Source organism: Silurus meridionalis, chromosome 15, assembly GCF_014805685.1.
Source record: "Silurus meridionalis isolate SWU-2019-XX chromosome 15, ASM1480568v1, whole genome shotgun sequence".
Lineage (NCBI taxonomy): Eukaryota > Metazoa > Chordata > Actinopteri > Siluriformes > Siluridae > Silurus > Silurus meridionalis.
Genome location: NC_060898.1, coordinates 9,640,752 through 9,655,000, shown reverse-complemented (window position 1 = coordinate 9,655,000; position 14,249 = coordinate 9,640,752). Strand labels below are relative to the sequence as shown.

General features: G+C 40.8%; 1 protein-coding gene across 12 annotated transcripts in view; it reads right to left on the bottom strand.

The window, feature by feature from the left end:
- Positions 1–14,249, bottom strand: part of rapgef6 (Rap guanine nucleotide exchange factor (GEF) 6) — a 147,111-nt gene that overhangs the window by 81,693 nt on the left and 51,169 nt on the right. The window lies entirely within an intron of this gene.

Genomic DNA, 14,249 nt, shown 5'->3' with positions numbered 1-14,249 from the left:
TTACCGCCATCTTTTTGCAAGGAGGAACAGGAGGATCACTGCCAGCGCCCTGCAAAATTACCTCCAGCAGGCCACAAATGTGCATGTCTGCTCAAACGGTCATAAACAGACTCCATGAGGGTGGTATGAGGGCCCGACATCCACAGGTGGGGGTTGTGCTTACAGCCCAACACCGTGCAGGACGTTTGGCATTTGCCAGAGAACACCAAGATTGGCAAATTCGCCACTGGCATCCTGTGCTCTTCACAGATGAAAGCAGGTTCACAATGAGCACATGTGACGGACATGACAGAGTCTGGAGACGCCGTGGAGAACGTTCTGCTGCCTGCAACATCCTCCAAATGACCGGTTTGGCAGAGGGTCAGTAATGGTGTGGGGTGGCATTCCTTTGGAGGGCCGCACAGCCCTCCATGTGCTCGCCAGAGGTAGCCTGACAGCCATTAGGTTCCGAGATGAGATCATATGCCTCAGACCCCTTGTGAGACCATATGCCGGTGTGGTTGGCCCTGGGGTCCTCTTAATGCAAGACAATGCTAGACCTCATGTGGCTAGAGTGTGTCAGCAGTTCCTGCAAGACAAAGGCATTGATGCTATGGACTGGCCCGCCCGTTCCCCAGAATCTAATTGAGTACATCTGGGACATCATGTCTCACTCCATCCACCAACGCCACATTGCACCACAGACTGTCCAGGAGTTGACGGATGCTTTAGTCCAGGTCTGGGAGGAGATCTCTCAGGAGACCATCCGCCAACTCATCAGGAGCATGCCCAGGCATTGTAGGGAGGTCATACAGGCACGTGGAGGCCACACACACTACTAAGCCTCATTTTGACTTGTTTTAAGGACATTACATCAAAGTTGGATCAAAGTCCAGACCTCCATGGGTTAATAAATTTGATGAATAAATTTCATTGATAATTTTTGTGTGATTTTGTTGTCAGCACATTCAACTATGTAAAGAACAAAGTATTTAATAAGAATATTTAATTGATTCAGACCTAGGATGTGTTGTTTAAATGTTCCCTTTATTCTTTTGAGCAGTGTATAAATAGTAGAAGCAGTAATATCCAGTGGTGCGCTCCGGGAGCACGGTCCATGAAGTTCTGTGAAAGCAGAGACAGTTCGTGTAGAGAATCCATGGAGCCGCGCTATGGAAAGCGCAGCACTGGGCAGCAACAGATAAACGTGGTGCAGACAGCGTGAACATGGAAAACAGCAGGATCAGGGTAATCCGGGGTGCTGTTGAGAAAATGCGGAGTCTGAGAAGAAGGGTACGTAGCGGGATACATATACACGATCACACAGACCGACATGAACCAACATGTACGATCATGCACAAACAATAACGGACCGCGAGTGTGTGGGGGTGAGGGGCTTAAATAGGAGATGGGATGAGTGAGGAAGTGAGAGTCAGGTGTGTGTGTGTGAGATCAGCATGACTGCGAAAAGCGCATTGAAGAAGAAGCAGCCTGCTTCGGGGAATGCCGCCGCCAAAGGGGGATTCCTGACATAACCGACATTAAGTGGCAAACTTGCCCCCCATTGTGCTCGAGATATTAGGGTTCGGCGACATAAAAAAATCGACATAACCAATTAAAAAAATGCTAAGACAAAGCGAGACTTTGGCGGTTCCACTTCAAAAACGTCGAGTGATAGGTTGCTGCGCCAGATGACCTGGCCTCCACAGTCACCAGGCCTAAACCCAATCGAGATGGTTTAGGGGTGAGCTGGACCGCAGAGTGAAGGCAAAAGGGCCACAAGTGCAAAGCATCTCTCGGGAAACTCCTTCAAGACTGTTGGAAGACCATTTCAGGTGACTACCTCTTGAAGCTCATCAAGAGAATGCCAAGAGTGTGCAAAGCAGTAATCAAAGCAAAAGGTGGCTACTTTGAAGAACCTAGAATATGATATTTTTCAGTTGTTTCACACTTTTTTGTTATGTATATAATTCCATATATAATTCCACGTGTTAATTCATAGTTTTGATGCCTTCAGTGTGAATCTACAATTTTCATAGTCAAACTTTTGGTCTGTACTGTATATAATATATAACATATATACATACAGTGGAACCTCGGGTTACGAACGCCCCGGCATACGTATAATTCAGGTTACGAATCGCAGTTCATAAAAAATGTTGCCTCTAGTTACGAGAAATATTTTAGGATACGAGCGTTGCGCACGGAAAAATCGCAGGCAGGTTAGTTTTTTACGTATCGCCACGTGCTCTCGCTGCGCTCTCATGCAGCACATACACATCCGCTCGTTGCTCTAACAGTGTGGAATTACTTAACTTTAAATACTGTATGTATTCCTATCACCATGCCGCCAACAAAGTAGCCTGATGGAAATTCTCCTTCCAAACAATAACTCTCCCTCCTCCCGCTTCTACGGACGTCGTCTCCATCATGCACGCAGCGAGACTTCTTAAAGGTAAGGTACCATTTAAAGATTTATTTTTTATATGTTTATATGTTTTTATATGATACGATTTCAATATAACATGTTAAAAGTAAATAATATTAGTGAATATTGGCGTTATTTTTTTTTTAAGAAACACCTTTTGGGTGTCCAGAACGAATTACCGAAGTTTCTATTCATTCTTATGGGAAAATTTTCAGGTTAAGAGTAAAGTGATGGAACCAATTAAACTCGTAACCCGAGGTTCCACTGTGTGTATATACAGGGAGTGCAGAATTATTAGGCAAATGAGTATTTTGACCACATCATCCTCGTTATGCATGTTGTCTTACTCCAAGCTGTATAGGCTGGAAAGCCTACTACCAATTAAGCATATTAGGTGATGTGCATCTCTGTAATGAGAAGGGGTGTGGTCTAATGACATCAACACCCTATATCAGGTGTGCATAATTATTAGGCAACTTCCTTTCCTTTGGCAAAATGGGTCAAAAGAAGGACTTGACAGGCTCAGAAAAGTCAAAAATAGTGAGATATATTGCAGAGGGATGCAGCAGTCTTAAAATAGCCAAGCTTCTGAAGCGTGATCATCGAACAATCAAGCGTTTCATTCAAAATAGTCGACAGGGTCGCAAGAAGCGTGTGGAAAAACCAAGGCGCAAAATAACTGCCCGTGAACTGAGAAAAGTCAAGCGTGCAGCTGCCAAGATGCCACTTGCCACCAGTTTGGCCATATTTCAGAGCTGCAACATCACTGAGTGCCCAAAAGCACAAGGTGTGCAATACTCAGAGACATGGCCAAGGTAAGAAAGGCAGAAAGTCGACCACCACTGAACAAGACACACAAGCTGAAACGTCAAGACTGGGCCAAGAAATATCTCAAGACTGATTTTTCTAAGGTTTTATGGACTGATGAAATGAGAGTGAGTCTTGATGGGCCAGATGGATGGGCCCGTGGCTGGATTGGTAAAGGGCAGAGAGCTCCAGTCCGACTCAGACGCCAGCAAGGTGGAGGTGGAGTACTGGTTTGGGCTGGTATCATCAAAGATGAGCTTGTGGGGCCTTTTCGGGTTGAGGATGGAGTCAAGCTGAACTCCCAGTCCTACTGCCAGTTTCTGGAAGACACCTTCTTCAAGCAGTGGTACAGGAAGAAGTCTGCATCCTTCAAGAAAAACATGATTTTCATGCAGGACAATGCTCCATCACACACGTCCAAGTACTCCACAGCGTGGCTGGCAAGAAAGGGTATAAAAGAAGAAAATCTAATGATATGGCCTCCTTGTTCACCTGATCTGAACCCCATTGAGAACCTGTGGTCCATCATCAAATGTGCGATTTACAAGGAGGGAAAACAGTACACCTCTCTGAACAGTGTCTGGGAGGCTGTGGTTGCTGCTGCACGCAATGTTGATGGTGAACAGATCAAAACACTGACAGAATCCATGGATGGCAGGCTTTTGAGTGTCCTTGCAAAGAAAGGTGGCTATATTGGTCACTGATTTGTTTTTGTTTGGTTTTTGAATGTCAGACATGTATATTTGTGAATGTTGAGATGTTATATTGGTTTCACTGGTAAAAATAAATAATTGAAATGGGTATGAATTTGTTTTTTGTTAAGTTGCCTAATAATTATGCACAGTAATAGTCACCTGCACACACAGATATCCCCCTAAAATAGCTAAAACTAAAAACTACTTCCAAAAATATTCAGCTTTGATATTAATGAGTTTTTTGTGTTCATTGAGAACATGGTTGTTGTTCAAATTAAATCCTCAAATAAAATTAATCCTCAAAAATACAACTTGCCTAATAATTCTGCACTCCCTGTATATATATATGTGAAATCAAACTGCCCACTTAGGAAGCAACACAGATTGACGATCAATCACACATGCTGTTGTGCAAATGGAATAGACACCAGGGGGAAATTATAGGCAATTAGCAAGACACCCCCAATAAAGGAGTGGTTCTGCAGGTGGTGACCACAGAGCACTTAGTTCCTATGCTTTCTGGCTGATGTTTTGGTCACGTTTGAATGCTGGCAGTGCTTTCACTCTAGTGGTAGCATGAGACGGATGGCACATCAATGCGAGCTGTGGCAAGAAGGTTTGCTGTGTCTGTCAGCGTAGTGTCCAGAGCATAGAGGCACTACCAGGAGACAGGCCAATACATCAGAAGACGTGGAGGAGGCCATAGGAGGGCAACAACCCAGCAGCAGGACCGTTACCGCCATCTTTTTGCAAGGAGGAACAGGAGGATCACTGCCAGCGCCCTGCAAAATTACCTCCAGCAGGCCACAAATGTGCATGTCTGCTCAAACGGTCATAAACAGACTCCATGAGGGTGGTATGAGGGCCCGACATCCACAGGTGGGGGTTGTGCTTACAGCCCAACACCGTGCAGGACGTTTGGCATTTGCCAGAGAACACCAAGATTGGCAAATTCGCCACTGGCATCCTGTGCTCTTCACAGATGAAAGCAGGTTCACAATGAGCACATGTGACGGACATGACAGAGTCTGGAGACGCCGTGGAGAACGTTCTGCTGCCTGCAACATCCTCCAAATGACCGGTTTGGCAGAGGGTCAGTAATGGTGTGGGGTGGCATTCCTTTGGAGGGCCGCACAGCCCTCCATGTGCTCGCCAGAGGTAGCCTGACAGCCATTAGGTACCGAGATGAGATCATATGCCTCAGACCCCTTGTGAGACCATATGCCGGTGTGGTTGGCCCTGGGGTCCTCTTAATGCAAGACAATGCTAGACCTCATGTGGCTAGAGTGTGTCAGCAGTTCCTGCAAGACAAAGGCATTGATGCTATGGACTGGCCCGCCTGTTCCCAGAATCTAATTGAGTACATCTGGGACATCATGTCTCACTCCATCCACCAACGCCACATTGCACCACAGACTGTCCAGGAGTTGACGGATGCTTTAGTCCAGGTCTGGGAGGAGATCTCTCAGGAGACCATCCGCCAACTCATCAGGAGCATGCCCAGGCATTGTAGGGAGGTCATACAGGCACGTGGAGGCCACACACACTACTAAGCCTCATTTTGACTTGTTTTAAGGACATTACATCAAAGTTGGATCAAAGTCCAGACCTCCATGGGTTAATAAATTTGATGAATAAATTTCATTGATAATTTTTGTGTGATTTTGTTGTCAGCACATTCAACTATGTAAAGAACAAAGTATTTAATAAGAATATTTAATTGATTCAGACCTAGGATGTGTTGTTTAAATGTTCCTTTATTCTTTGAGCAGTGTATAAATAGTAGAAGCAGTAATATCCAGTGGTGCGCTCCGGGAGCACGGTCCATGAAGTTCTGTGAAAGCAGAGACAGTTCGTAGAGAATCCATGGAGCCGCTATGGAAAGCGCAGCACTGGGCAGCAACAGATAAACGTGGTGCAGACAGCGTGAACATGGAAAACAGCAGGATCAGGGTAATCCGGGGTGCTGTTGAGAAAATGCGGAGTCTGAGAAGAAGTGCGTGGCGGGATACATATACACGATCACACAGACCGACATGAACCAACATGTACGATCATGCACAAACAATAACGGACCGCGAGTGTGTGGGGGTGAGGGGCTTAAATAGGAGATGGGATGAGTGAGTAAGTGAGAGTCAGGTGTGTGTGTGTGAGATCAGCATGACTGCGAAAAGCGCATTGAAGAAGAAGCAGCCTGCTTCGGGGAATGCCGCCGCCAAAGGGGGATTCCTGACATAACCGACATTAAGTGGCAAACTTGCCCCCCATTGTGCTCGAGATATTAGGGTTCGGCGACATAAAAAAATCGACATAACCAATTAAAAAAATGCTAAGACAAAGCGAGACTTTGGCGGTTCCACTTCAAAAACGTCGAGTGATAGGTTGCTGCGCCAGATGACCTGGCCTCCACAGTCACCAGGCCTAAACCCAATCGAGATGGTTTAGGGGTGAGCTGGACCGCAGAGTGAAGGCAAAAGGGCCACAAGTGCAAAGCATCTCTCGGGAAACTCCTTCAAGACTGTTGGAAGACCATTTCAGGTGACTACCTCTTGAAGCTCATCAAGAGAATGCCAAGAGTGTGCAAAGCAGTAATCAAAGCAAAAGGTGGCTACTTTGAAGAACCTAGAATATGATATTTTTCAGTTGTTTCACACTTTTTTGTTATGTATATAATTCCATATATAATTCCACGTGTTAATTCATAGTTTTGATGCCTTCAGTGTGAATCTACAATTTTCATAGTCAAACTTTTGGTCTGTACTGTATATAATATATAACATATATACATACAGTGGAACCTCGGGTTACGAACGCCCCGGCATACGTATAATTCAGGTTACGAATCGCAGTTCATAAAAAATGTTGCCTCTAGTTACGAGAAATATTTTAGGATACGATAATAACTCTCCCTCCTCCCGCTTCTACGGACGTCGTCTCCATCATGCACGCAGCGAGACTTCTTAAAGGTAAGGTACCATTTAAAGATTTATTTTTTATATGTTTATATGTTTTTATATGATACGATTTCAATATAACATGTTAAAAGTAAATAATATTAGTGAATATTGGCGTTATTTTTTTTTTAAGAAACACCTTTTGGGTGTCCAGAACGAATTACCGAAGTTTCTATTCATTCTTATGGGAAAATTTTCAGGTTAAGAGTAAAGTGATGGAACCAATTAAACTCGTAACCGAGGTTCCACTGTGTGTGTATATATATATATATATATATATATATATATATATATATATATATATATATATATATATATATATATAGATATATATAAATATAAAACATATATACACAGTACAGACCAAAAGTTTGGACACACCTTCTCATTCAAAGAGTTTTCTTTATTTTCATGACTATGAAAATTGTAGAGTCACACTGAAGGCATCAAAACTATGAATTAACACATGTGGAATTATATACATAACAAAAAAGTGAACTGAAAATATGTCATATTGTAGGTTTTTCAAAGTAGGCATCAAGAGAATGCCAAGAGTGTGCAAAGCAGTAATCTAAGCAAAAGGTGGCTACTTTGACGAACCTACAATATGACATATTTTCAGTTGTTTCACACTTTTTTGTTATGTATATAATTCCACATGTGTTAATTCATAGTTTTGATGCCTTCAGTGTGACTCTACAATTTTCATAGTCATGAAAATAAAGAAAACTCTTTGAATGAAAAAGGTGTGTCCAAACTTTTGGTCTGTACTATATATATATATATATATATATATATATATATATATATATATATATATATATATATATATATATATTTATTTATTAACTCGGATAATCACTTTTTATAACGGCGGTGAGTGAAAGCGCATCTCCAAATAGACAATATCTATAATACACCACCTCCTACCTATAATTTTAGTACCCCTGATGTGCTTTAAAACAAATCCCCTTACCAATGGAGCTGGCCCTTGTGATGTCTGGTGTGATGGAGGCCATGCCGCCAGCCCTTCGCATGAGCAGGTCGCTTTCTGAGGTCTCTACATCTACCCATGGCACAAGCAGGTCATGTGTAGAGACCATGCCATCTACTCCTGATGTGAACAGGTTGTAGATAGAGGTTGCGCTTTTGCCCTTGGCACAGACATGTCTTAAAAGGTTGCTGGATGCTCAGATAGGTCTTGAGAAGCCAAGTCAATGAGCTCTGAGTGGCCTGAGTTAGGGCCCCAAAATAATGCTTGACATGGAGGTATCTGCTCATGGGCACCTGATGTAGCTTTTTATGGACTTTGGCTCTCTGTCCTTCAATGAAAAATGAGAACAGGGCACATAAGTTTGGCTGAACCTTTCTAGCAAGGCCATCAGGTTAAGCTTGGGTCCATCACGAGCAGACCTACAAACCCATCCACTTTGCCAATCTCTCAGTTACCTTGAGTGATAAGGAGTTCAGCTCATTTGTATTCAGGAACTTGAGACATTGTCTTTCCTTAGGTTTGGGTTTCAGCAGACTTTAAATAAAATTGGCACTGCATAAACAATCCTACCAGCAGGAAAATGTTACAATGGAACAAAGTACATTAAGAAAACAGAACAAACTCAAACACAGACATAGCACTTATTCTTTTCTTGCTCACAGCAGCCATAAAAGTGGCAAAGTAATCTGAAATGCAAATGAGCTGAATGCATGTATGATAGAGAGAGTGGATGTAAGTGCAAGGTAAGGATGTTTATTATATAAAAAGTCAAACAATTTTAAAACGGCGGGCAAAAGAGTAGTCAAAAACAGGCAGAGTTTAGAAAATGTGCAAACAATACAAGGGCAAAACTGTGAAGGATAATGAGAAAACAGATCAAGATCAAGGACTGTTTCATGGTTTCCCAAAGAACATAAACAAATAGCCTGGTAATCGCATTATTAGTTAGCTTTAGCTTTAAAATTATACAAACATGAGCAATGGAGGTGGAGACTTGACAAAAATAAAAACAAAAACACGTGATACAGACCAAAACAAAAGCAGACAGTTACATTAACACAAAAAACGAAGCACAGGCTTTGCACTGCCCTGAATGGAGTAAGCAAGGAATCTCTGACACCCAGGTAATACATTTTAATCTGTTAATTGTTAGCCTTAGATTTAGCAGTACATAATCAATACAAGTTACTTTGAATGTATTAAAATGTATTATAAATAGGGTTATTCACTATCTCACAAAAGTGAGTACACTCCTCACATTTCAGCAACTATTTTATTATATGTTCTCAAGTGAAAATACTATAGAAATGAAACTTGGATATATTTTAGAGTAATCATGTATAGCAGTATAGATTTACTATCCTCTGAAAATTACTTAACATACAGATATTATTGTCTAAATAGCAAAAGTGAGTACACCCTAAGTGAACATGTCAAAACTGTGTCCAAAGTGTCGATTTTTTGTGTGAGCACCATCGTTATCTAGCACTGCCTTAATCCTCCTTAGCATGGAATTTACCAGAACCGCACAGATTGTTGCTGGGATCCTCTTCCACTTCTCCATAATGACATCACAGGGCTGCTGGACACATAGCGCTCAGTGTTCAGGTCTGGAGACATACTTTGTCACTCCATCACTTTCACCTTCAGCTTCCTCAGCAAAGCAGTTGTCATCTTGGCAGAGATTTTGGGGTCGTTTTTATGGTGGAAAACTGCCATTCGGTCCAGTTCCTAAAGGGAGGGTTCTGCTTCATAATGTCACAGTACATGTTGGAATCCATGTTTCCTTTACCAGCAGCACTCATGCAGCCCCAGACCATGATGCTACCAGCATCACCCTTGACTGTAGGCAAGAAACAATTTTCTTGTTCCTCAGCAGCATCAATTCTTTGATCGGCCCTTGCGAGGTCTGTTCTAAGAGGAAACCGTCTTGGTAAACCTATATGACCCTGGCCACTGTTCTGTAACAGTTTCAGGGTATTACAAAACCTTCTTATAGCCTTGGCCATCTTTGTGGAGTGCAACAATTCTAATTCTTAAATCCTCAGAAAGTTCTTTGCCATCATGTTGAACATCAGTTGTCAGTATAAAAGAATTATACTCAAAGCACCTAATTTTGACTGCTCTAATACAATATACACAAATTTGTATGGTCCTGTCAAGCTAAAAAAAACATGAACATGATGAATAGGACATGTGGCTTTGGATGGTTAAACATACAGCTGTTATAACTTAGTGTGTACTCACTTTTGTTGCCAGATATTTTTACAATAATTGCTTTATGTTGGGTGAGGACAGTAAATCTATACTGCTATTCAAGCTGCACATTTACTAAAATATATCCAAGTTTTATTTCTATAATGTCCCTTGATAAGATATACTAAAATAGTTGCTAAAACACTTTTGTGAGATACTGTATAATAAGATTATCATTACAATTATGATTATAAAAATATTATTTGGTGTGCACCACAAACTATTTGATACTAGCAGCATTTAGTATTTTCTCCTTCTTCTTTTACATTCTTTCTTTTACATTAAAAATTTAAATAACAGAATGCAACGAAATGCAAATCTGCCAAACCCCTATTTCATTCACATTAAAAGTAAAAAAAAACATTTCAAATGTTTAAACTAAGAAAATGTACAATCTCATGGAAAAAATAAGTACATTTTTAAACGGATGGCCACAACATGCCTCAAAAAAGTTGCAACAGGGTCATGTTTGCCATTGTGTAGGACACCCTATTGTTTTGTACGGTGGCCGAGAAGTGCAAAACACATTAACAAACCCGAAAACAAATTAACAAATTAGAAAACAAAATAACAAATCCGAAAGCAAAATAACAAATGCAAAAACAAAACAACAACTCCGAAAACACATCAACAAATCCGAAAACACAACAACAATTCAGACAAACCGGGAAAGGTAAGTATAGTTTGTAAATGGAAGACTTACCTATCATTGGACGAGTCACCTGTCATTCAAAATATACAGGAAGTTTGAAAGCTTATAACTTTGTTTCTTGTACATGTGTAAAGTTCTCCGTTTACTTTAAACTATTTAAAGTATTTTGATTAATGCACCTTTAAATATTTGTTTATGTATTTGTACATTTTTTTGTATTTATTTTTTTTGTTTTCGAAATTTTGTTTTTGCATTTGTTTTTTTGTTTTCGGACTTGTTAGTGTTTTCTAATTTGTTAATTTGTTTTCTGATTTGTTAATGTGTTTTGCACTTCTTGACCACCGTGGCAAGGGGCTCACGAGCCCATAGTGAACTATACTGCGACACTGAGACAGTTAGCAGCAACGTGTGACTTTCCTAATATTAAGGAAATATTAAGACCTAGCCTCACACTGATAGAAGCTATCTCAATTGCTACCAGGGTTGAATTTGCTTCAGAACAGGCAAAGACTATAGGAGAGCGAAACATTACAGTAAAAGCTGTTTACACACAAAAAAAAAGGCCCCTCAGCATTAGCAGCAAACAACAATGCCAACCACAAGGTAGGTTTTAAAATCGCATGCCCCTGCTGCATATACATGCTTATGTTTTCCGTTGTGTTTCTAGTGAACACAAGTAATTTAAGAGATTACCCAGCAACAGAGCAATATGTAAGAGCTATACAAAAAAGGGCACTTTGCACATGTGTGCTGATCAGCTCCAACACACAAAAGAAATTGAGAAGTTGCGTTACCTGAGTATACCTTACTGTTAATTCAAGGATCCAGTTTGTTAAATAAAATCCACTGTCCTGTGGACATACAAACATCAAAGTCCTGCACGACTGTCAAACTACTTGTAGATACAGCGTTTGTGTCAGTGCTACCTCAATTCATGTATGAAAGGAACTTCAAGAGTACACACATACAACCACCAACTGCACAAGTTACTTACCCATGCTCACCTATTAATGAGCTTTTAAAACCAATGGGATTCTGAGTGTATGTTTACTGACACTGCTGGTGTGTCTTATTAGTGGAGCAAATGTAACTGTAATTAAGGAATTGAATCTAAGACGGAACTACGATAGAAAACATCATGAGAAGCTGAAGAACCTGAATGCAGAGCCGAAGATACAGAAAGTAAAAGAGTTAAAGAAGAATCTCAGGAGACGTTTTTCACCAGAGAACAATCACAAAGTGAAGCTGCTGTAAAAACAGAGAAGAAATCAGTCACATCAGCCGTTTATTTACTCAGGGAGAGTTTCTGAAGAGCTGCATGATGAAGCGGTGAGATGTCTGGTGTTTGACAGGAGATATTTTTGTGGAGAGCAAAATATTTTAAGTTATTTAAAGTTAAGATTTTTTTTTATAAAATGGCATAAGAGCAAAGAAATCTGTTTTGATTTATTGTTATTTTAACGTTTACTTAAAAGCACAATTTTTATTGATTTGTTCAGGGTTTTTTTACAGCATGTAAAGATTTTTTTATGGAGAGCAAAATATTTTAGGATATTTCAGAAGTGTGTATCAAACATTAGTCGGTACCCAAGACGTAGCTCTCGGTGTCAAAAAGGTTGGTGACCCCTGGTGTAAGCCATGGAAAAGTACTGTCTGAATTCTTTAAATTTTACCATTCCACTCCACACGCCACCACAGGTGAATTGCTGCACTGGAAAATGATTTGCCTGACAGCATCTGCCCCGCCAGTGAGGGTTCACGAGCGAGTCGCTCATAAGCAATCACAGATGAAGTGATACACAGATACAAAACATAGTGCACGACACATTCTTTTAAAAGTGGTAAAAAGTGCGGGTATTTAAGCCCGTTCACATGCCGAAAGCACACGGTAAATTTTCAGACCCCATTGGAATTGAGTGGGTCCAACTACATACTTACTAGAGGATGGACAAAAATGGCATGCATGGCAATAGGCACCAGCTGTTTAGGTGCCTGGTCCTGTGCCTGAGCCAGTGAAGGAAAATTATGCTTATGAAAAAATTTTAACAGGCTGGGGCCCGTCCGTTGAGAACGCACCAGCTCCCTGCATACAGCGGGGAAAATAAGTATTTGACACATCAGCATTTTTATCAGTAAGGGGATTTCTAAGTGGGCTATTGACACAAAACTTCCACCAGATATAGCCATCAAGCCAAATATTGAATTCATACAAAGAAATCAGAACATTTAAGTATACAAGTTCAGTCATAATAAATAAAGTGAAATGACATAGGGAATAAGTATTGAACAAATGAAGATAACAAGGTGCAAAATGGCATAGAAAGCCAGTAGATTACCTGAAATATGTCAGTATTGAGAGAGAAATGATGGGTAAAAGCAAAGAACTCTCTCAAGATCTTCGTAATCTTATCGTTGAAAAGCATTTTGATGGGAATAGTTATAGAGTATCAGTATAGAGCATCAGTTCACCATAAACCAGCCACGATCAGGTGCTCCACGTAAGATCCTGTCCGAGGAGTCCAAAGAATAATCAGGAGAGTTCGCCAAGAGCCAAGAACCACTCGGGCAGAACTTCAGGAAGACCTTGCATCAGCAGGTACTGTTGTTTCAAAGAAAACTATAAGCAATGCACTGAACCCCCAATGGCATCCATGCACGCTCACCATGCAAGACTCCATTGCTGAACAAAAAGCATAGTGAGGCTTGGTTATAGTTTGCGAAAGGGCATTTGGAGAAGCCTGTGGATTATTGGGAGACTATCGTATGTTCAGATGAAAGCAAAATTTAACTTTTTGGCAGTCATTCTACACAGCATGTTTGGAGAAGAAATGGCACTGCCCACCACCCCAAGAACACCATAACAACAGTTAAGTTTGGGGGTGGAAGCATCATGGTTTGGGGCTGCTTTTTAGCAAAGGGTACTGGCAGACTTCATATTATTATAGACAGGATGAATGGAGAAATGTATCGGATGTACATTCTGGATAAAAATCTGCTGCCATCTACCAGAAAGTTGAAAATAAAAAGAGGGTGGACATTTCAGCAAGACAATGATCCCAAACACAAGGCCAAGGAAACAATGAAGTGGTTTCAAAGAAAGAAAATCAAGTTGCTTGAATGGCCCAGTCAATCACCTGACCTAAATTCCAAAGAAAATCTATAGAGAGAACTGAAGATCAAAGTTCATAAAAGAGGCCCAAGGAACCTTCAAGATTTAAAGACCATTTGTGTGGAAGGATGGGCCAGAATCACTCCTGAGCAATGCAGACGACTGGTCTCTCCATACAAGAGGCGTCTAGAAGCTGTAATAACCAACAAAGGCTTTTCTACAAAGTATTAAATAAAGTGTGTTCAATACTTATTCCCTGTGTCATTTCACTTTATTTATTATGACTCAACTTGTATACTTAAATGTTCTGATTTCTTTGTATGAATTCAATATTTGGCTTGATGGCTACATCTGGTGGAAATTTTGTGTCAATAG